The sequence below is a fragment of the Haliaeetus leucocephalus genome, unplaced genomic scaffold (genome assembly GCF_000737465.1).
Source record: "Haliaeetus leucocephalus isolate CR32 unplaced genomic scaffold, Haliaeetus_leucocephalus-4.0 Scaffold225, whole genome shotgun sequence".
NCBI lineage: Eukaryota > Metazoa > Chordata > Aves > Accipitriformes > Accipitridae > Haliaeetus > Haliaeetus leucocephalus.
This window is the reverse complement of record NW_010972661.1, coordinates 391,092-415,125: the sequence shown is the minus strand read 5'-3', so window position 1 is coordinate 415,125 and position 24,034 is coordinate 391,092. Positions and strand designations below refer to the sequence as shown.

The following is a 24,034-nucleotide window of genomic DNA, read 5'->3' as shown; positions in this document are numbered from 1 at the left end:
GAGAAAGCTGAAGGAATTCAGATGGTGAAGGCAATTATCAGGTTGCAGTTATTATAGCACAGCTGTATTCCCAACTCCTGCTCTTGTAATAAGTTAGTGTGACATCTTCAACTGTCAGCATTTAACTTACCTGTTCCATGGATTGAAAGTCTGCTTCTCCAGGAAAACCCTATACCTGATGCCTTGGTGGGACAGTGGGTCAGAGAAAAACACTATACCACCTCATGCATTTTGCTTTATTATTTCAGTGTTGGGTTTTTTTCTGGAGAAAACACTTTGCTTTGTTCTAAGAACACAGTGAATGAACAAGGGCAGGGTCAGGTAACTAGTTCTTGTTTAATGTAAAATGAGTTTAAGCCTTCTGGTTAATGAAATCCTACTGGAAGAGCAGAGATGAAGTCATGTGTCAATCCCCTGTTAAAACCTAGCACAGCGTGCAGTATTTTCCAGTTTCTTTCTCCACAGTGGACACTAATCACAGTGGGCAATGCAGCAGTAATCTCAGTAGCCTTATGATTTGATCTGGTGTGACAAATCCTGTTTCCTGTGTTTAAATTTCACAGATAGGGCAAACTCACTTGAATAGGTAACATTTCCCAGAGACACAGATTTCAACCTTTTGCGTGATTCCCAGTCTAAGGCTGGTGTGACATTAAGTCTCTGCTTCCAAACCACTTAATCTTGCGGGTTTTTGGTAGTTGCATTCTTGGTCCCCCAGCCTTGCTATGAAGGAGAGCATGGGTTGATACTGAGGACCTGAGCTGGGTTAGGCAGCTCCACTGGAAAGTTTGTACATATCCAACTTATAAGATAACACCACTAGTATAGAGTCAGGCCTCTTCTGTGCTGGGGTTTCTTGGGTTTTTTTCCTTCAAGGAGGTCAAAGAGGTAAAATGCAATGATGGCTATAAGCACTATTAAAATTAGAAGAAGGTGACACAACAGTCACAAAGGAATAAGTGCAACAGTTTATATAGCTTAAATACAGCTGCCAGAGTGGAAGGGTTTTAAGGACATTGCCTTTAGCTATCTGTATATTTGTGCATGTAAGAATAAATCCATAAGGCTAGCACTTGCCTCAGGATTTGTATATGATGAGGCAATAGTGTTTTATGTATAAATATATGTACATATATAGGTTTATAAAGTATATACATGTAAGTGTGAAGGCAGTGGTTTGGATCTGTTTATTTCAGGTTGTGCTTTCCTGAGATCATGGATTACACCATGAAAAGCACTACCAAACATGCGGCAGTCTACTCTGCTGGCATACAAGTCACAAAAGCTACTTCAAATGTTTCTGTTGCTTGCAATATTTCTGAAAGAATTTCACAGGCCCACCTCCCATTGTCTTTGACATTGTGGATTATCTCCTTCTCTCCAAATTTCTAACAGAAACTCTTCCCATCATTCAGCAAAAGGGATCAGTAGTTAAATTTTTTAAAACCTGAATGTGTCCTCACTGGTGGAGTGGGGGACACCCTCACAACAGGATAGGTGGCCAAAAGCCACGTTGTTAATTGCTGCCTTAGCTGGGTCTCAGAGATGAGAGACTGCAGGCTCCATCCCTAGCTCTCCTCAGGACCCCAGAGTATGTCAGGACCTCTCTTTCCAAGACTGTGTAAGTTGTATGAGGATTTGGCTTCAAGGGGCTGCTGGTAAGGCCCAGTTTCTTTGAGGGTCTCCCAGAGGGTCTAATCTTGGCAAAACCTTTCTTAACAGAGCATTAGTTTATGCCTTTCTGACTTCTTCTCCCCGCTATGCTGAAGTGACATGTACTATGCTCCCACCTGAGACTAAAATCAGCATCTTTCTGTTTTGCCAGCATAGCCTATGCTATACTGAAGAACCTGAGCTTGTAGCACAGGGATGGATTGGTGGTCTGACCTTGGTGGTTTGGTCTCTGTGTCTTCCATGGGAAGAAGTCCCTGGTGCTGTCACTGTGACAAAAACAGGTGCTCAAGGACTCCTGTTGCCTGCTGGCTATATCCTTTCTGGGTAGCAATTATGAACATACTTTGTGGTATTGGATCAGCCTTCTCAAAATCTTCCCTTGTCCATGTCATTTTTGAGGCATCAACGTAGCAAGTATTCATACTGAATAAAAGTACGTGACGGGCAGTGATACTAGCTGGGCAGAGATATGTGAACAACATGGAATACATGACCTTGACAGAAGCACGCATCTATTTCAGGCACTCTGGCAAATCAAGACGTGTCATTAACCATGCTGAAATCAAGAATGTCAGTGCTTTGTAGGAAAGGGCATAAAGGAGCCAAAGAGCTCAGAGCGAGTGTGAAAAGGGATACTCACAACAGACAAAAATGACGAATGTGTGCATGGGTACAGAATAATACTAGTATTTTATCTAAAATAGGCAATTCCCAACTTTCCCCTATAGCCCAGAAATTCTGTTCATCTCCTTATCTTCCACCTATTGTCCCAACAATACCTTCCTACCCCCAAAGAGACTTTACCCTGAGGCACCCTGTTGTATTAACCCCAGAAGAGACTAGGAATGCAAGGTCCTTTACACTCCTCAGGAGGCCCTTCTGTCCTGAGAAAGACATGTTTGCTGTTCACTTTCTTCTTTTTGGAGGGGGAGTTTCTGTTGTTTCAGCTTTGGTGGGAAGAGTCCAACAAAGAAGAAAGTCCCAAAGGGAATTTGAATTTCCAAATCTGAATTACACCAGCATGCCTGGAGGTTTGCTGGGCTCCCTTTGACAGAGAGGCACACACAGCTGGCCTTCTTAGATGGTGTGTTCTGGGCTTTCTATTCCACATTATCCCAGGGGAGGTCTTAGGCTGCACTGGCTGTAAACAGAGACGCTCTGTGGCATAGCAGGGCCCTGGTCCATGAAAGGTTGTTGCAAGTTCATGGTCTGGCAGTGGAAGCCTGTGATGAAGCAGAAACACAAAATTAATTAGATAGAAGTCAAGAGACTGGGTCCAATGCTTTGTTTTCTTGCTGACCTTCCAATTCAGGCAGTTTTGGTCAAGCCCAAAAGGCAGATGCTGTTGTCTAGGGAGAAGGAACAAAGTTTCTTAGAGAGCAATAGGGGAAGGTAAGATACCCCTCTGAGTTATCTGCCTGGGCAGCTAGGCTCTTTTGACTCCTGAGCAGGAATCCAGGGAGTCCCTACCTTTTTAATAACTGGAAGTGCCTCAGCATTCAATTGGATCTGTTTCTAGAAGGTGAAAGCAGAGGATAACATGGCAGTAGATAAAAGATGAACAGAAAAGTACATGGTTATCTTCAGAATAACTTTTAAAGTGTATCGCTTTGAAGAAGTTTCTATTTGCTTAAGAATAACCCCATGATAAATTACTTATTACTTCTTAGAAAATGCAAACTGCATGACAGAAGTTATATTTCAAAAGCCATAGGCAGAGCACTGTATAAATACATGCAATCTTGCCATAGATGCATGGCTTTGAAAAGCTATCCCTGTGTCCCCTCATTAGCTTCTCCACAAACGTAGTGGCACGCTATGGCTGAGACTCAATTTAGACTATAGCAGTTGCTACCAGGTAAATTAAAAGCAATACTCTTCTTTCACGTTCCTATTCTAGCAGTATTCTAACAGTGCAATGGGAGCCAAGCTAAACCCATGGTAGGAAATTACCATCCCATCTTTCATGTCCGCATCTCTTCTAAATTGCCTTTTGGTAACATCTCATAATTGGATGCAAAGTGGGAAAGTTGCATCTCCTGTGACTTTCATTATCAAAATGTTCCTGCAGATTCTTAATGGTTTCTGCTGTTCTTGACATTCTCCCCTTGTACAGAGAGGAGAAGGAATCACTGTAGTCACTGCAGCAATTAAAGACCAGCCTTTTACAATGTGATATTCTTTCTAGGTGTGCATCTTCCTAAATATTTAGCAGTAGTCAGCTAGTCAGTAATTTTGAGTTACATCTGCAGTAGCATGGAAATGCATGGCAAGGATCACAAAACACCCACTCACTTTATTTGAAAAGAAAGCTATGCCCTGGAGCAATTGTTCTTTATGAATTGTGTCTGATGGATGTCAGTATTTTCTTTCAGGGAATATAAATGTATATAAAGGCTCTTGCATTTCTTTACAAGATTTTCTTCTGACTGCCCACTCTTCATGCTAGTCATTTCAACTTCATTATGGATGTACAGAGCTCATAGGCCTTATTAGTAGATTATATTAGTCACAGTATCCAGCTGTCTGAGATCTTTTGGCAAAATAATTCCAAATTTTCCCTTCCACAGGGATCTGCTTTTTACAAGGGAGGAAACTTTTCACAGCCCTCCAATTTCCAAACTGCATCAATCCTGTTGCAAGCCACAATAGCGTGGGGCATTTCTAATTTATAATGGATGATCATAAAGGCTAAATCTAGGGTGCTAAGTGGAGTGAGGCTCAGGAGTGAGCTGGATTGCTAGAGCAGTGTTTGCCCATTTCATCATTAACATGCTTTCTTGTGTCATTCTGACTCACATCAAATACTGCTTTTCAAGACACCTAAGCACAATATGAAGGATTAAGTGCATTGAGACCTTTCCCAGGAGGCAGCATGGGTACCAGCCTACCAGCTTGGCTCCCTTCACTTTAAGCAGTCCTCCCACATCATCCTAACAAACATTGCAACCCCCAAAAGCCTTTATACCATACCAGAGGGAATTAATTATAAAACCATATTCAGGCCATAAAACCACTGCCTGGGTGGGCTAAGACACAGCCTTCCCACAATTTAGACACTGGGAACTGGAAAAAACACACATGTAAATTATTTTTAATAAAGGGCAGAGCCATGGTGACGTGATGTGTGACCTAGATGTAGCCCAGCCATGACACTTGTCCTTGGACTGAAAGCATGATCCGTCCCCTTTGCTACTGAGCAGCGTAGGCACATCTGAGAGGTCAGGCTCCCTATCCCACCCCAATCTTCCTGACCATGGTGTACCTGTGGGGCACAGAGCAGCTAGCGTTGCACCACAGCCCTCCTGAGTTTAGCAACTGCGGCCACTGCTCTTGAAAGGAGAGATGAGACAACACCTACTACACTCCAGTCCCAAGCCAACAGAGGAGACGACTGTTTTCCCAGTCCTGGGCGTTTGGCTTTTTTTTTGTTTGTTTATTTGTTTCTGTTCTGTTTATTCAGCACAGAAAAGCTCCTTACTCCAGAGCTATAAATATCCAGAATTGATGTTGAGTCAGGAAGGATTTGACTGGACACAGCTCTGCAGCCTGAAGCTTTTACAAACACCATGTGCCACTGAGCTTATCTTAAAGTTTAGCATTTATACATGGGGTGGTAATAGCCCTTCAGAAGTTAATACAGCCATTATTTTTCTGAGGTTTGTAAAGTGGAATCTGAACTTTATTACTGATATTTTTCTGGTAATATTCACAATGATAAAAAACATGATTCTTAATAAAACAGTCAAGCATCTGACAGGTATTTAGATGAGCTTTCCAAAATGTCAGCAGGTTTGCCGAGGAGTATTACTGCAATGGTTGGTTATAAAAGAAAAAGATAAGCCATACTTCAGGGAATAAATATGAGGGCATTTTTTCAATAATGTCTATTTTGCAGGCAGATATCTAGCCGTGAAAGCCACAGCTACCTACATTGTAGAAAGCTACCCGTTAGATCTATTGCTGCCAATTGTGGCACAAATCATCAGTAGCAGAAAGTTTTTCTAGTCTTCTCAAATTAGAAGTGAGCTAATCACATGTGATGCATTTGTTTATTTGAAATGTCTGTGTTTTTATATATAGGAACTGAGGATGTTCTTTCAGCTGTAGCTAAAATTCTGTTGTATGCTTTTAAGCACTGGCATCCAATGCTGTGAGGCATTAGTTCAACAGTTTAGTTATTGTTCTGAGAGAACAGTAGGTTTGAATGTCTGGTACTTTCGCCTGATTAAATGCCACCTCCCTACCCCCCACCCCGCTTTTTTCCATTCTAAGAAAGTCCAAAACTAGCATTGATTGTTTTGAATTCCTTAATATTTTATGTTATTTAAAGCAATGCAAACATGGAGTGATTCCACTGACTCCACAGGACACACAGTGAAATAAGATTGAGTCTAATCTTGCACTATACCTTTTATACTGTTAGTATGACTTCTATTGTTTCCCTGAAACAGCTCTTTCCTTCCGTTTCCCACTGGGGAAATCTTTGGCTTAAAACAAGCTGCAGGCTATGCATAGTTCTTGAATATTTTAATGATCTACACAAAACCCATTAGCTGCCACAATGGCAACTAATACTTGACAGACAGTAGGATAACAGTTGTCTTGGAGTCTGCGAGAGGCCAGAAGAATCTTAAACACTAATTTTGCAGGAAGGATGAAGAATTGCCTTGAGCAGCAATGCAGCTCATTCAAATGCGTGTCTCTGTTGCTATGCAGAGTGGTGTTTCAGTTCTCTGGTGTAATAAGCTCTGAATCAGATGCTGTCCCTGGTTACTAGGCACACCACATCTGCAGAGTAGATGCTTGTAACTCATTTGTCACTTTGGAGGGAGGATGAGGTTAAGATAGGTCCAGGGAAGGAATGCTGTGACTATAAATTCTGTATCTTTTTTGGTAGACTAGTAGTCAAGCCAAGGTAGCTGTAATCCCTAAGAGTAGCGGATCAATTCTAAGCTTCATGAGAGGTAACACAAGTCTGAAATCCTCTCCATGTGTGTTCAGCCAACACATTTGGGCTATGCATCAGTGAAATGCCTCCATGGAGGCAGGGGAGAGAAATTAGGCATGGCTTAGGGACTGTTTACCTTAACCTGTCCAGTTGCATGCTTCTGTCAGATGCAGAGGACTCTTGGTGTCTTCCCCACAACATCTGTGTCCTGCACCAAGTGTGTAAGGGACCTCTCACATTGGCAGCAACACCATAAGCCAATTACACTTTAGAGTACAGGAGCTAAATGCCAGCACCTTACTAATTCTTCCGGCCAAATGGACACCTGGAGAGCTAATGTATTGTTGTACTTCCTGCTTGAGTTATGTGTAGAAAATATGCAGTAAAACTCTAGATAATTGGATGTGGATTGCATTTGCAATTATTTGTTCACTGGATAATATGCATGCATCAGAGACCTAATATTCACCCCAGCAAGACAGCACAGTTATAGGCAGGCTGAGCAAATGGAGCTTTTCAATTTAAATGTGCAAATGAAATTTATACACACATGGGCACTATTAGCAGATGGCCAGTAAGGAAGGCTGGATACAGGGGAGGGATTCTTTCCTTTTAATCTGGTAAGAATTTGTTCCTCTGGATGATGTTTCATCCTGAGGAATAGCTTTTATTATCTGTAAATATCTTGTAAAATATGAGGTTGCCATTCACAACAACCCAAAAGTAGCATGTATGAAGTACTGGATGGAGAAATTTCTCTGGATGGAGATAAAATAATCAAAAAGAGTGAGCTAAATATATCAACTATTATCAATTTGCAGAACAAGATGTGGAGTGGGTAGCTCTAGTAGAAACACATTAGCTATAGTTGATGAACTGGCACAAGATTGCAGAAAATTTTGAATCTTCCTTAAGGAAAAAAGAATTCTTAAAAAAGCTGGCCATCAACTAACTCTTTAGAATGGGAGGCAAGCACAGAACTGGTTATCACTTGTTTAGACTTGCTGCTCTCAAGCTGATCTACTGTATCCTAGTATTAAAGGGGTGGTGAAGTGTAGGAAAAGCTAGTTTAAGCAGACAGGAGAGGAAAGCATGTGTGTATGAGCTGACATTTCTGCTGAGCCTTTGTCTCAACTAGATCTCACCACTTATTTCTTAAACACTGCCATATTCTTGGCATCTCCCCTTTTGTTATCACAGAAAATTGTCATTGTGAGAAAGTACATTACAGCATTTTTAAGGAACACTGACTAATAAGGGTCCAGTGAGCTCTACATACTATTCTGATCTCTGGGGGCTGTTTCTTCCTCAGCCCTAGTCATGATCATGCCTCAGCCTTCAGTAGCTCTGCAGAAAATAGTCATTCCAATTAATTTTCAGCACAATCTCTGCATGCAATGCCACCTGTCAAAATTGAAATATCACCAGCTCTTGAATGAGAGTCCCAGCTGTCAGCCAGTCAAACTGACCACGTGTGAAGCAGCCATGCTGCTGTACCTCCTCTACCTGGCCAGGGAAGAAACAGAAGCTGACCTTCTGGAAAACACCATTTGCTGCAGGGCAGAATTTCTGCTGCCAGCCCATGCTCACAGATGATAGGGAAGCAGACCAGCCAGAGACACACAACAGCAGGCAGGCTGGCCAGTTCCAGTGCCTACCAAGCCCTGTGTCCTGTCTCAGGCAGCAGGCAGCAACTGGTGCCTCAGGGACTGGTAGGGGAAAGACACAACAGAAAGATGCTGCCTCTGCTAAATGAGTTTCCACCTAAGCTGTGTCCATGAGAAGTAACTCAACCTTTATGACTCCTATTTTTCCTCTCGTTAGATCTGTGGGGAGTCTTGTCTCTTCTGTAATCTTGTTTGGTTGTTGGCCTCAGCTCCCTCCCACTGTCCCATAGCAACCACTCCCCCATTATGCCTTGGATCAGGTTCCTCACTGTCAGGCCACCTGTGCCCTGTGACTTCAGAAGGGTGCTTCTCCCACCTTATGGACCCAGGGCAGTTGGGGACAACAGATGATTAAACCCTAAGCCACTAAGTGCAATGTAATCTTCTCTTGGTCTGCTGCCTCTCCTCATGCCTTATCTACATCGACTAGAAACAATTAGAGCAGCAAGCCACATAATCAAATATTGTGGCTAGAGTCACATGCCATTTCAGACACCTTGAATAGTGTCACACATGATTGATGTGGGAATACAGAGCACCAGAATATGTCAGTGCTTTACTGATTACTGTTGCTAACTGCAGGCAAGGCCAAAAAGGGAGAGGAAGGTGCAAAAATAATCTTTGTGGAAAACTGGACTTGTTTTATTACCTAGGAAATGTCATCCTTGCCCTCTTGTGATTGATTGACTTATACCCTAAAGCATGAGGCTTACTAGCCTTTGCATAAGAAGCATTTGGTTTTGTTAGTGCAGCAAGGGAATCCATGTTCCTATTTTCCATGCAACTATCAAATCTTTTCTCAAAATTTCCTTAAGAACTTGATCTGAAGGAGGCCTAAGCAAATAAATGTTTCTCAATGGCAGATGAGATTTTTTTTTTTCTTTTCTGTTCCCACGTTGAAAAAAGAAATGTGTCTGTTCCCCATACAGGAAAATCTAACCACAGAGGGCTCTAAAATCACCTGGCAGGCTGGAGAGGCATAACTTGACCTGCTCCTTTGTTGTGGTTTAACCCCAGCCAGCAACTAAGCACCATGCAGCCGCTCACTCACTCCCCTCCCCACCCAGTGGGATGGGGGAGAAAATCAGGAAAAGAAGTAAAACTCGTGGGTTGAGATAAGAACAGTTTAATAGAACAGAAAAGAAGAAACTAATAATGATAATGATAACACTAATAAAATGATGACAGCAACAATAAAAGCATTGGAATGTACAAATGATGCACAGGGCAATTGCTCACCACCCACTGATCGACACCCAGTTAGCCCCCAAGCAGCGATTCCCCTGCCCCCACTCCCCAGTTCCTATACTAGATGTGACGTATGGAATATCCCGTTGGCCAGTTTGGGTCAGCTGCCCTGGCTGTGTCCTGTGCCAACTTCTTGTGCCCCTCCAGCTTTCTCGCTGGCTGGGCTTGAGAAGCTGAAAAATCCTTGACTTTAGTCTAAACACTACTTAGCAACAACTGAAAACATCAGTGTTATCAACATTCTTTGCATACTGAACTCAAAACATAGCACTGTACCAGCTACTGGGAAGACAGTTAACTCTATCCCAGCTGAAACCAGGACATCCTTGCAGCCCACAGAGGTCCCTCTCTTAGCTCAAGAGATGGCAAGGAACATCCTGACTGGCAGAAGGCACTCCCTTCAATACGCTGGTGATGTAAGATCATAAACTGGGAGACCTTGGAGGTCTCATTTTGCAGCCCATGTGAAGTGCTGAGGAGGATGCATGTGTTAGTCTTTTCAAGACTTCTAACTGGCCTTAAGACTGGCCACAGTTTGACTTGATTATGGTTTATTTGTCCCAGAGCAGATACAATTAATATGTATCACCCACCATTAATACGTGGGCGAACATACAAGGAAAACAAAGTCTTCAGCAGGGAGCCAGCACAAGGCTTCTGTCACTGACACTCGCCTTTGCCCTGTTGTTTCACCCACTGTGATTAGAAATTCATCAAATATGTCTGGAGAATTTGCATGCTTAGCCTGCTTTGGAAAGAGGGGATTGTCTAGCTGTGAAAGGAGATTATGCAGCAATTTCCTCCTCAGCACAGCAAGGCAATGAATCTGACTCTTCATTATAGAGGAAGGATGGGTAAGAACAGTTGCATTTCCTGTGCAGCAAGAGCAACATGAGTTATGCTCCAGATTCCTTTGGGAATTTCCATGATCATGTTGATTTCAGACATGATGCATAATGTTAGTACGAGAAAATGCAGATGTTTAAATAAGAATGCTTGTGGGGAAGAGGAAAGGGATCAATTCATTAAACAATGTGTTTGATCTCAGCTAGAAAGACAGCTGTACAAAAGAAGACAGGCTCAAAATTAGTTCCTTGAGTTTTATAACTCATGCATTAATTACTGACAGCAGCAATGTATTTCTGAGATGACCATGATTTTTAATAATTATTCTCACATTCTCTTACCACTTATTAAAATATTTCACTGTGTTTTTGTTATGCGAGAGGCTGTAAAGAAGTCTTGCAGTTACTTGTATTTGCTAAATAAATGAAGGAGAGAGGTCCCACAAAGCATCTGCATCTCCGTCTTGTGCTTTCACACTCCTGCTTAGGGTGAACACAACTCAGAGCTGCTGGTCAGGCATCAGACACTCCCTTTCTGTTTCCCAGAGTCTCTAACAGATATGCAATCCTGCTTACATTTTTATAAATCATTTACTTGAAGGAAGTTGTACACCTGCAAATGCAGAAATGTATCACAGGGACAACAATCACGAGGACACATTCTCGAATGCTCAAGACAGACAGACAGTCCAGCAATTGGATGTTAGCAAGACACAGATCAAAGGAAAGATTTCCTGAGCAACCCTGAGCACGTCCCTTAGGACTAATATGAATGTGGGTTGCAGGCTGGGAATCCCAGACCAACACTTGGCTCCTGAGGGAACAACCCATGAACCCTGAACTGCATGTGCAGGCACCCCAGTGAATGCCCAGAGAGACTTTAGATGCATCAAAACTAAAAATATTTCCTACAAGGATTAGTCCAAAGAATTACCAAAGGTTGTTCCACACTTATGTGCTGAGTGGGGAGCCAGGCAGACAGACAGCATATTAGAGATGGCTAAGGTGGAACGAGGAATTTGTCTCCACTTCTGCCCATCCCCTAGATCCTCAACAATTCCTCAGACATATAAGGAGGAAAAAAAAAAAAGGGGGGTGGGGGGCGGCATTAAACCACCATCAAATAAATGCACCTACTATTTACCCGTGAAGAGATAGTGTTCACCATGTCTTTCCTCTGTCCACAAAGTCTTAGAAAAAAGCTTCAGTGACATTCATCTCTCTAATGTAGAAAATGTTTCATCATTTTCTGCAAAGCTGGAGATTTACTTCAGGAGGAAAACTCCCAAGGGGGAGAAAAAGGGTAGCCCTGTCAGGTTGTTTTAAAATAAACCCAAAAGCTGCTATTAACATCTTGGGTGAGGTCTACCATGGTAAAAGGATCTGAAGGGCAGTTCTGGTTTGTCCAGCACCCTCTAGGGTAAGGAATGGAGGAGACCCATGAGTCATGAGCAGATGCAGGTGTGAGAAAGGAACTGAAGTGCCTAAGGCCACATGGTTGAGTGTGCCTATATACTAAGTTAGGCCCATTTTAGATGCCTAGGCATATTTTTTTAAACTGGCTATTTTTATTTTTTCCTCATAAAGGAAATGCAGTAACTGCACATGCCTTATTAAAAGATTACTTGTTTGGCTGGTGGCCACAGACAAGTAATTCCTCTTATTGCTCAATATATCAAGTTACTATCATTTTAAACACTCTAGCTGAATTTCTGATCAGCACATGAAAGAGTTAACTCCACCACGGTCATGTTACCGCAGCATTGAAATAACAGCAAATTTGGGGAACATAAATTTTATCCTCTCTTGTAGCATAAATTTGGAGCATAGGCAAAAACCTTATAGAACTGTGCACATTCTGTAAAAATCTGTCTCTTACTTGGAAAATACACAAGTAGAACCGCGGACTAGTAAAGTGCAAATAAAATATGTGCAGGAAAGCAAAGTGGTGTCTTTTGAATTTGTAGGCATTTCAAATACATTTTTAAAATTTTTAAATAAAACTTCTTAAAATGTTAAACCGTTTTTGATTTCAGTTAACACAACTCTTCTTATGTACAATAATAATCAGGTTATCCTGGGCTGGAAGGGGGCGTTGATTTAATTTGAAGTGGTGGGTGCCTTTTCTGAAAGGTTTTTCTGTGGCTTTAGCAATTGAAAGCCTTTCTTTCCTAATAGGATTAGCCCAAATAATTACCAAAGGATTTCTCTGTGTCATCTAAGTACAGTTCCCCACAGTGGTATTAAAAAGCCTGTCTGCAGTAAGGAAATAGTCAATGGCCATGGGTAGCTGAAAAGGTTATAGTTAACTGTTGCCACCAGTCTGCCAAACCAGAGAAAGTCATCTTCAAAGGCAGGACCGCAGTGGTTTTTACCCTAATCCCCATTGTGCCCAACTGGTGGGAAGAAGAAACAGTAGCTCCTTGTTGGCAAGAAGCTACTATGGAGGGCTCATGGTCAGCAGGGTGAAATGAGGGGCCACAACCTGAATGGTTGGTGTCGTGACAGCCCTTTTGCATGTTTTGTTCAGTAACGCACAAGTGATCCTGGGACAATGAAGCTTTAACATTGCATGTGACAAATTTCATGCTAGCCCTTTGATTCTGGCTGCAGACCTGGGTTCTCCCCTCTGGCCTATTAGGAAGGAAGTCTAATTGCACTTCTTTGACAGATCCTTGAAATCAGTGAGGCATGTCAACGGGCTGTGGGAGAAGCTTCTGACTCTTCAGATTTAGGACAGCTCCTTGCTGCTTTTTATGATTTTTACATTTTAGGCTCTGTATTGAGGAGTTACAGATTTTGTACAAAAGGAAGGAACCCCTTGAGGAGGGGAAAAAAAAAAATGTGACTTGGCTTGAGACTGCACGATGGCATCCTGCTGGGGCAGCAGGTCTGAATTAATTTCTGTGACTTTAATCCATGTATCTAATCTGTAGCTTTATCACTTGTTCAAGGCACACTGTATTTTTCTGCTGTTCTAAGCCTTCTTTTCAGGGATTCTGGCTATGTATGTATATTTGTATGCAGCATAATATGTTGTCCAGGATAACTGGAAAATGACATCTGAAAGGCATTTCTTCAGCATGTGTGGGCAGATACCAGCTTGACAGATACATGTCTGTAATGATAGATCATTGTTCAGTGTGCTAGGAAATAAGCACTTCTGGCCTGACTTGTCTGATATTCCTTGAAATCACAGGACATGTGGGCATTTTTTCGAGCTCACTGTGAACACTGTGTTGTTTCGATGGGAAAAGGGCTTGGTAAAGACCTTTATTTGGGGTGCTTTGTCTCATGCTGCTATCTCTACCTGTTTCCTTTCTGCTCATCCTCTGGAGACTTCCGACTTGCGTAATTGCATTTGAACATAATCACATTCGTGGATCAAAGAAAATGCACAACCTTATTGTTGCAAGTTAATTGTTCCTGGAATAATTCCTGTAGGTTGCCTACCATTGCCTGTCTTAGTGACAGATTCAGACCCATCATTCCTCCCAGCTTCTGTGCTTTTCCAAATAGCTGGTATTATTTAGCCACTTTAGTTGGCGCTCTTGGAAACTCTGTCATTACCTAATGCACCAGCAAGCTGACTGTTGCCAGTAGCTACAACTTACCTCTACACTGGTAAGCAGTAAACCTGAACTTTCTGTCTGCTGTGGCCACATTAATAATGCATTATGTTTCCTGTAACTACATATATGCACAGTGATTTTTTTTTTTTTGTAAGAAGAAAGGAGATGGAGGTAGAGGGTGGAAGGTAGTGGAAATGGCTACAACTAATTATTAATGCTGACTAGACCCCAGCTGCATAGATTATTAATTAGCCCATGTCTAACCCTAGTAGTCACTGTTGGGATAATACTAGCACTTCTTAAATGGGCTAGTTTAGAAGGGGAAGTGTAATGTCTGCTTACCCTAACACAGTGTAGTGTTACTAGCACATACTCAGCAACAAAGGCCAGAACTTCATCCTTTTTCATTTTTCAGTTCACTTGGTTAAATTGTAGTATTTTTTTGTCCTTCAAGGCAGCCTCAAAGAGTGATTTCTGTGCAGCTGAGCAGGGCTGCTTTCCTGATGAAACCATGAACTGATGCCTAACGAAGGAAAGGCATGTAATATACAGAATTTCATGTATTTTTCAAGTGTTATTAACAGGGCCTCCAGAGAATCATTTCAAATTGATCAGTGAGGCAGGAGCACCATCTTCACTCTTTGGGGCAAAAGGAGTTCAAAATTCAAGACACCTTACTTTTTCCTTCCTTAGCTGAGCTTCAGGCTTCTGGAATAAGTAGAAACAACGTTACGTTATGCTCATGAGTATGTGTGTCAGCCTGGTCTGCCCCAGGGATCTCAGGCTCTGCCCTGTGGAGCTTGTGCCTTTAGAATCGGATCTATTTTGGTCACATCCTTGTTTTCTCCTCTAGTGTGTGCAAAGTTGTTAAAATACAGTCCCTTTATTGAAAATCCTGAAGGAAGGACACAGGGTTTAGTGTGAAATTAGAAACATAGGGAGGATTTGTTGCCCTTTGGCAGCTTTTAATTTAATTGGAGTTAAGTGGCAGTTAAGCAGTATGCAGGGAATTTTTAAGCAACAGCAAGGCATCCCTCAAGTGAAAGCAGGTATTAGGACTTCACCATCTCTGTGGTTGAGCAGGGTGAAATCTTGCCCACACTGGCAAGAAATTTGGCCCCATCTTTGCAGCAGTCAATGTCTGAGGGAATGGTAGAGTGTTATAGGGTCTGGCTTCAAACTATGGCCCTGATCAGAAAGGGATTTAGGGACACAATTCACCTCATCTGTGTGTGTACAAGCCAAGGTTGCTAAGTGCCTCCTCCTTGCAGCCTCTAGGTGCTTGTTTCCCTTCCCCACCATCATGGCCACCTTTCCCACCACAGACTTAGCATACCTAAAGTGGTGTACATGAGGACAGCTCTATTTTATTTGACTTTTTCTCTGGATGGTAATTTGGATGAGCTTGGCTGGGAACACAGGATATAGTGCAACCTCAGCCCTGCCTGTCTGGCCCACCCTTTCAAATACTCTTTCAGAGTAAATGCATTTATTCCCTAGGCACCCTCAAGAAAAAGGAAAAAGACAGCCTGTCCCCTGTAGTCCTGTTGCCACTCCACAGCCTCTGTGGTGAAACGCAGGCAGATATAAGGCATCCCTGGTGAACCTGACCTGCAGTTTGAACACAGGAAATGCTGCAGGAATAATGCATCCATCAAATGAAATGATGATTGCTGTAAACTCATTCTGATACATATGTATGTATGAGTGCGTAAACACTCTGTCACATACTGTCGTTGTCAGTAGTGGAGATTAGAAATACCTGGGTTCTGTAGCAAAGGCTCCATTTACCTGCCTTCCTCTGTCCTGTTGTGGGCTTTAAAGACCTGGGTTTTGCCCTGTCACTGCCTCCTATGCCCCGTTTCCAGGTTGTCCAATGTCTTGCAGAAGGGGGTGTTTCCAAAGCTACCCTACTGCTCTTACATCATCCAGCAGCAATGGCCCACATTGTCCTGAGCTGTGCATTCCCATGTGTTAAATGCAAACAAGTTATAATGAACCCATTTTACCCTGGTGTAGGGGTCTGCTCAGTGTCTGGAGCATCACAGAGCCTGCGTCAATGAAATGAGAGTACAGCAGATAGATTTCTTTAAGGTTTCAGAGTTTCCTCTTTGCTGTTTTCCTCTCTTGCTCTTGACAAGACCCAACCTGATGCAGGAATATTAAAGTCCTGTGTATGAGAAGAGTTAATTAACTACCTTACTTCAATTTGGATTTTGATTTCTAAAAGGTAAGAGTTTTGGTTTTGTGCCAGACCATATATAACACAAAGAGAGCCTGGGTGCAGGGGTGAGAAAGATGTGACAAAACATTTTAAAATGCAGGCTAGGGTTTACATTCAAAACACAGCTATGTAGTAAAACCATATTTGATGAGACTACTGAAAACTCATGACTAGACATAAAATCTCCTTTGTCATACTTATCTGAATTCTTCTTAATTATTTGCTGGAAATTGACGAAGTTTTCTAGCCAAAGCCAAAGGAGTGATTCATGCCTTCTATGGCTTTCTGAATGCACTAAGAAAGAATATTAAATATTAAGTGTCCTTGATGATACTAGGATTCTGAGGCATAATGAGAGCTGTTGCTTTTGTTATTGTTGGAATTTTGCAGTTATAAATACTGTGTTGCTTATCTGTTTTAAACAGCGAACATCTCAATTCTGCTATCTTGAGCATAATCAGGCTACATATAGACATGACCAGAGCTGGACTGAATTAATATCTTGATTTAGGATAAGGTAGATTAAATTCTTTATTTGGAGGTATTTGCAGAAAGCTGCTAAGCAAACCAGCTCTTGAGCTGAAGTCATAACATTTTCTGCAAGCAAAATTCTGAAGCTTGCAGATTCTGAATGTATGACTGCACTGTAAGATGTACTTTACAAATCTAAGCCAGTAATATGTCAATGTCGTATCATTAATACTCATTTATGTAATGCTATAGAAATTCTTCCATGTGTTAGGCTGGCTCTATGTCTTTGACTTCTTTCCTTCTGTTTTTCTAATAGCCAAACTATTGAATATACATATGCTAGAGAATTACTGTATGAAAAAGTCCATGTGTAGTTGAAATTTTGAAAATGACACTTTAAAGTGAAGTAAAGTTTGATGCCTTAAGTTTTAAATAGCAGCAGTTGCGAATATGTGTAGGTACAAAAATGATTTGTCTTTACAAAAAAATGAAAGGTGTAAGTAGAGTCAAGATTTTTCAGAATAATGGGTATCTTGTTGGGATCTTCCAGGAGCTTCTGCCTAAGTTAAGCCTAGATTCAGGAAGGGTCTTGGGTCATGGTTTCACTATGCAAAGTCTTTGGTGAGAAGACAAGGTCAAGGAACTTCTGTCCTCTGGACCATGGTCCCCATTCTTCCAGCCTATATATGTTTATGGGACCAGGCTGGGAATTAGTTGGTAAGCTTACCCATAAAAAAAAAAATCTTAAAAGAAATTCTTTATAAGTAAAAAATTAGTTCTCTGATCCAGTTGAAAGCCTGGCCACATGAACAATGTTATGAATTAGTGCAGGTGACAGAACAGAGGGACCAAAAAGAAAAGAGAGACAGGGAAAAGGATGATATTGCTGCCAAACTGTTTGGCAGCACATGATACCACAGCACTACGCTCCAAAATACCTTTTCAGTTCCTGAATTAGGCTCTGATTCAAAAAGGCACTTAAATATATGATGTAGCCCATCTCTAATCAGGAAGGCATTTCACCACTTGTTTAACTCCATGCACGTTTAAGTACTTTATTAACCAGGGGTCAATGGGGGAGGGATAATTCCTTGATTCAGGGCTTTTGGGACCTTTACTCAAATTTTCAGTATCCAGTGACTTCCCAGCAGCAACAGCACTGTGGATATGAAGGCTGCATACGAAATCCTGCATAGCCATGCCTGTGCAAAGTAGCAGTACTGCCACTGTCCCATGAACACCCACAAGGAATTTATTCCATTTGAATAAAGTGGCTCAAATGCAGGCACGCAGATGCATTTGAGGACTAAGGTGGGTGGGAGTTAATGAGTGACTACAATGCTGCCCCAGCTAAACCCAAAACCAAAACAAAACAGAAAACTGCACATGGTCTTTCTTCTGCTGCTTCTGCCCTCAAACAGAAGAGCCTAGCTGAGCATGTTACATGTCTTTGCATCTCTTAAATGCTCCTTTACCACATGGCAGAGCTAATTATCATTAGCCTGAACAGTGGCAGGACTCATCCCAGTTTTGTGACTGAGCAGAGGCTAGGGGAATGAGTCAGTGTCATCGATGAAAAACCCTGACAGTTGTGGTTTGCTATTGGATTTCTGTGTCTTGTGTAGTGCCACTAGCTCTGCTTTTGATTAGGATGAAAAAAACCTCAGTGTCTCACATTTCACTTGAAGATGAAAAGACTCAGAAAACCTTTTGGTTCCCCTGAAATAACAGCCCATTTTGTGGCAGTTTTCAGTTTCAATTACTGGCTGCAGCTATTTAAAGTATAAACATCTCTTGAAACAGCCATTGTAGTTGTGTTGTTTTTTCAAATCACTGTTTCTGCAAGCCACAGCTATTGGACTTACAGAAAGCATGTTCCTGGTGTAAACGTACACGTGACATCAGTACAGAAAATGCTGCCACAGAGGCAACATGAGCTCTCCCAAATGTTTTTACAAGCACTGAAGTTTGCATTCTGTGCTCCAGACTTTTCCAAGAAATGTATTAGTGTGAAGACCTGCTTCTGACTCACCTATGTGGGCAGTGCGATAATTCCAGTATAGTGGTTTTGGCTTCAGGGTATGGAGATGGTTTGGATACAGCCCCTTCATGTCCCTGTCTCCTGTGTTGTCTGAGGGTAGGGGGTCTTCCTACAGCAGCCCTCTTATACCAAATGAATTAAGCACACTAATGATTCTGCTGACATTCATGTATTTACCCTCACGTCTAAGGCTGAATGTGTGCTTAAGGGTTTGTACTTTTACTGCTCAAGTTTTCCTGCATTTTCATACGGGCTTGATGTTCCTTCTCCTCAGTCACATATGGCTGCAAATGGCCAGAGGATTTAAAAAAACATATAGGGGAAAACGTGGTGGTAATGGGCAGAGACATATAAACAGCACTAGCACATGTATTCTGTTTGCTTTCCATCAGGTGAAAAATGGGATGTGTGTGTATGCAACTGTTAGCCTGTCCCATTTTACCATTTGCAGTTCCAGTGACAGGACCAGTATAGAAACAAAATGAAGTTTTCTCCATGTGCCATTTGAGCTGAAAGATGAGGTTTTTAGTGAAGGCTTTTGGAAGGACTCAAAGGGAGAGAGTACTGGCATCAGTCCAAGGGAGATGGATTAAGGAGGGAAGGTTGGTGAAGCACTGAAAACAGGAATAAATGAATCGTTTGCATCATGTGTGATAGCCCACTCTTCCCACACCATGATTGCTGGCAGTGATGCTGCTTATTGGGCCTGCTCACTTGCTTTGGGTCACCCCCCATCTTTAAATAGTGCACTTATTTAATTTGAAGTGCCTGCAATCAATAAAAAGAGAACCTTTTATCTTCCTCATCAATCTCTTGTTAATGAATGTGCACTTTTTTTCTTTTTAGCTTCTTGGTTACAATGCTTTTAATTTCTCAGTGTGTGGAAAAAAAGGGAGTGCAGTCAAACACATGATGGAGCAGTTGATGCCACATATTGCTGCTTGCTTCTTTCTGAAGAATTGGCATGTTCTTAAAGCAAAGCAGTGGCCTGGGGGAAGATCACTTGCCCTGCACTGATCTGTGATCCCCTGAGCATCCTTTCTTAAGCTGTGATCCAACAGAGTCATGAATAACCACTTGTGAAGGCATACTTTACTTTCCTAATGTCCCAGTAGTTGCAAGAAAGTAGATAACTCTTAGAGAATCTTTTTGTGGGCTACTGGGACTTTATTTAAAGCAGTTGCGTATTTGATATCCAATTGCTTCTATGAGAATGATTCACCAAGCCTAATTTCAAAAACCTTCAGCAGGTTTGGGTCTGATTATGGCATGCCTGAAGGGTTATCTGAGTTAAATGGTACTTGCTGCTCTAATTTGCAGGATGTTGTCAGTTATGATCATGTATCTATTTAAGCTTCATCCACATATTTGTGGCTGGCCAGAAAGAATGGTCCTCTGCAGTTTGGTAATACAAAATCAACCTCCTTTTAGGACCTGTAAAACTGAAGGAACAGATACAGCTTGTTCCTCCTCATCATAGGCTGGAGGTTAATGCCGACTTCGGCTTTGTGTCTTTCCTTGAGTCCGTTGGGAGTGGAACTTTGCAAAAACACTCCACAAAATAAAATTTCAGTTTTGTAAGCCTTTGAGTTTCAACCTGTCACTTACATATGGCAAGACTCCAAATCTCAGTCACAGCCTAGCTTCATTAGTGTAGAATCACACTACTTTTCCCTCTAAGGCAAGGAGGCACAAGCTATGTAATAATCAGAAATAAATCTTTGCGTAAGGACCTAACCTGATTACAAACAGGCGAGTAATTTCCTTCCTTACCCTTCTGTATTGACCACCAATGGGCTACCCTAGTAAAACTTTGTTACCTCCAAGGTCGTGCTCCCTCTTGCTCTCTTCCAGAGTCTCCCTTTCTGTTAACCAATTCTGGCTCTTTTCCAAGGCACTCATCTCTTCCAGCCTGGGCCAGAACCCATGTTTAAGCACAGCACACCAGTACTAGCATGTCACTACAGACATGTAAAAGCCTCAAAACGGCAGCTGCAGGAAAGTATTTCTGCATTGCTTTGGGGGGAAAGGGGAGCAAAAAGAACCCCCCAAACCCGCAAACTCTACCTTCAGTTTACAGTCATATCTTCAGACCCAAAGTGAGAGACCATCAGCCTTTACTGCAGCCGCGAGAGCTGGCACAAAAGGCAGCGTGCTCCCTTACCAACCCAGATGTGGCAAAGAGCATGGGGTTGCATTTTTGTCCAAAGGGTCCCCAGAGGAGCCAGCACTGTGCAGTATCGGGTTGCAGCATGGTGGGCAGGCTGTGTCCTGGCCCTGGCTTTGGCCACCTGTGGAGCAGGGCCAGGGAAGCATCCGGCCAGTGATTCAGCATTGCCTTTCTCCCTGGTCAGCCGGGGAGCAAGGGGAGCCGCCAGGCACTCCCGAAGGCAGGGTGCCGCCCTGCTCTCCTCACTGCAAGCCCCAGCACCCCGCAGCTCCAGTGAGGCCAGGAGGCTGAAGCAGCTCTGCAGACTTCCCTGGGACGGGGGACGGCAGGAGGAGGAGGAAGTCTGAGCAGAGCTTGGCTGCGCGATGCTGAAGCAGGCAGCCTGTGCGCCAGGTCTGGAGGTGCCGCAGGGGAAGGGACCTGCAGCAGAGGAGGGTACTGCAGCCGGGAAGGGAGCCAGGCCCCACGGAGATGCTGCGGCCGCGGAGGCGGCGGGAGGGGCTGGAGGTGGCTGCCTACCGGCAGGAGATGGTGCAGCCAGGCTGGGCCCTGGCCAGGGGCGGAGAGCGTGAAAAAGCAAGGAGGTAGCAGAAGCTATCCTGGCTCCGTTTAGCTGGGGGGGCTCGGGCAGCAGGCAAGACCCCTTTGGCAGAGCCCTTCCCCAGGTCCTGCGAGCTCACGGCCCCTCTGGTAGCAGGGTGAGGAGAGGGGCAATGCACACACATGCAGGGGAGCCCCTGGAAGTGTCCCCACTGGGCTTCTGGAACAAGAGGCTCTGAGGTTTCATGAGGCACTGTGCAGGCGGACGTGGCAGCCCATGGTCTGACCCGGTAATAATCCATCTCCCTGTCCAGCTATGTAGCATTGTGCACGATTACTTCAACTTCATGGCAACCCTTGTAAGAAAGGTGCAAGATCTCCACATGCATTTCTGTTCACTTCAGTGCCTGAAAGATGTGAGCAAGCAGAAACATATTCTAAAGGACAGTAGTTAAATGTGGGTAGGCTGGAGAGTAGTGAAGATTATAGGAGAAGACTGAACACAGGTAGTTTGCCTGGAAGGACAGTGCAGGGAAGATGTGGGCAGGGCAGTGGATTAAACACAAGTTCAGAGCAGTGACAGCAGGGAAAATTGTCTTACTGGAAATAGGAAGGTTGAAATACTAGACATGGATGAAGAAGGCATGACATTTTAAAAAATTTGTGCCAAGCACTCAGATGCTGGGGTATCTCATCTGTGCAATGAAGAGAGTACTCCCAGCTGGTTCTCAACTTGCACTCTGCTTTGAAGAGTGTTGCTTCAGCTTCACACTGGAGGAGCAACTTGTGTGTGCAAAAGTATGTCTGTTTTTCCCAGATTTGTCAGTTAATCTAATAAAAGATACATCCTTTCCCTAAGAAACGTTTCTTACTTGTACCCACAGACCACCACAACTGTCACAGCAATACTGCTGTGATGTTACCCTTTCTACAAGGGCTGTGTTGTTACTGCTGTTTGAAATAGGTTTTGAGATACTTGAAAGAGGCTGCAGTCATGCAGAATATTACCAGCTAAGGAGCACATGTGCTTTGTAATAAGAGGAGGCATGTAAGTAAATATGCAATGCAAGCTGTTCGTTCTGTCTGAGGTTACTGATCACATCATTAACCTGAGGACCAGACACTTTAGTGGTAATGTAGACTAGATTGTATGATGATTTATCTTTTTACATTCTTCCAGAGTGTTATCACTGGCTGTGCTTTAAGGTAAATTCTCCAGGCGCTTGAATGTAGTAGCATCATGATTACTTCAGTTGGCTACTACAGCCTCACAGGAAGCTTTGTGATCAGACATCCATCAATTAGTCCTTGACATGAGAGTCTGTGAAAACACTATGGGATTCACTGAACTTTTGATAAACCTTTTTTTATGCGAATGTTACTAATGTTCCCATGGAAGTCGGGATGGGGGGAGGCAGGAAGATAAGATGGGCAGAGACAGACGTCTTTTTTGTCACTACCGAAAATACTTAACTACAAAGGAAATTACTTTTTGGATGCCTGACTAAGGTACCAGCAAAAAGGAGTTCGAGGCAATTTGTAGCACTTGATTCTTTGTTTCCTTATGCATCCTGCAGCCATTTATACTAAGGAGAAAGGGGGATTCATGCTGCCAAATCTTCAATGCAAATGTTTTCACTAAGTCCAAGGAACTGGAAATTGTGTTAAAAGCCTGTCTCCTTTTATACACATGTCTGTATTGTTACACAGGTGTACTTTTCTGTGGGAGACAAAAGAGAGTGGGAATGGAGCTGGTCCTAATCTTACTTTCATTATGTTAATACCCCTGTATTACACTGCACTGGTGGAAATGGGAGTTAATGCTAGGTATTGGTAGAGGTGAGGAATGACAGGTAAATTGAAGAGCAAAGTGGAAGCCTTGTTAATAATAATATTCTTTGATTTTTTTTTTTCCCCCCCTAGTCTAAGGGGGAGTGAGGATATATATGTTAGCAGCATGTGAGCTCTTGAAAAGTGTGTTCAGGAGCTGGCTTTAGTGTGAAGTCTTTGCTTTTTGGTTTTGGAGGGTTTTGGCAGGAGGTTGAAAGATGAAATATTAAAAAAAAATTATGCAAACCTCTTTGTAGTAACATAAATGCAAATTTGTTAGAGGCAGGAATGCTTTTGGGTTTTGTTTTTTTTTCCCTCTGCTTGACTTAAGATGCATCTCAGCACTATTCCGAGTGAACGAAACTTATTCAGGGGCTTGGAAAGAAAAGCTGTCTCTGGGTGTCAGGCAGGGAGAAACTGCAGCCGGAAAGCGGGTCTTCCCTCTGGGAAAGATCGGGTATCAGGCAGAGCGAGCCCAGTCCAGCCCAAAGAGCTCCCACCGACACCCGGTCCTCGCCGTAGAACCCTGTCATCGATGGCCGCCGCCGCCTCTGGCCGCGCTTCGGCTGGAGAGAGGGAGCGGGCGGGCGCGCAACTCATGCCCTCTCCTTCCCTTTGATTTGATGGCCTTTATTCCCCCTAATTGGATAAAATAGGAAGTCACTGACAGTCCTGCGTTGCTGGGTGTACTGATTTCCCTCAGACCAGCCCTGCGGAGGGCGGGGGGTGGGGTGGGGGAGGAAGGAGTGAGTCTGTACATCAGGGAAACAGGCTGCGAAGGGGGCTGGGGGAGCGGGGCGG

General features: G+C 43.1%; 1 protein-coding gene across 1 annotated transcript in view; it reads left to right on the top strand.

The window, feature by feature from the left end:
• NRG1 (neuregulin 1) overlaps window positions 1–24,034 on the top strand; it is a 296,898-nt gene that overhangs the window by 168,997 nt on the left and 103,867 nt on the right. The gene's annotated exons all lie outside the window — the stretch shown is intronic.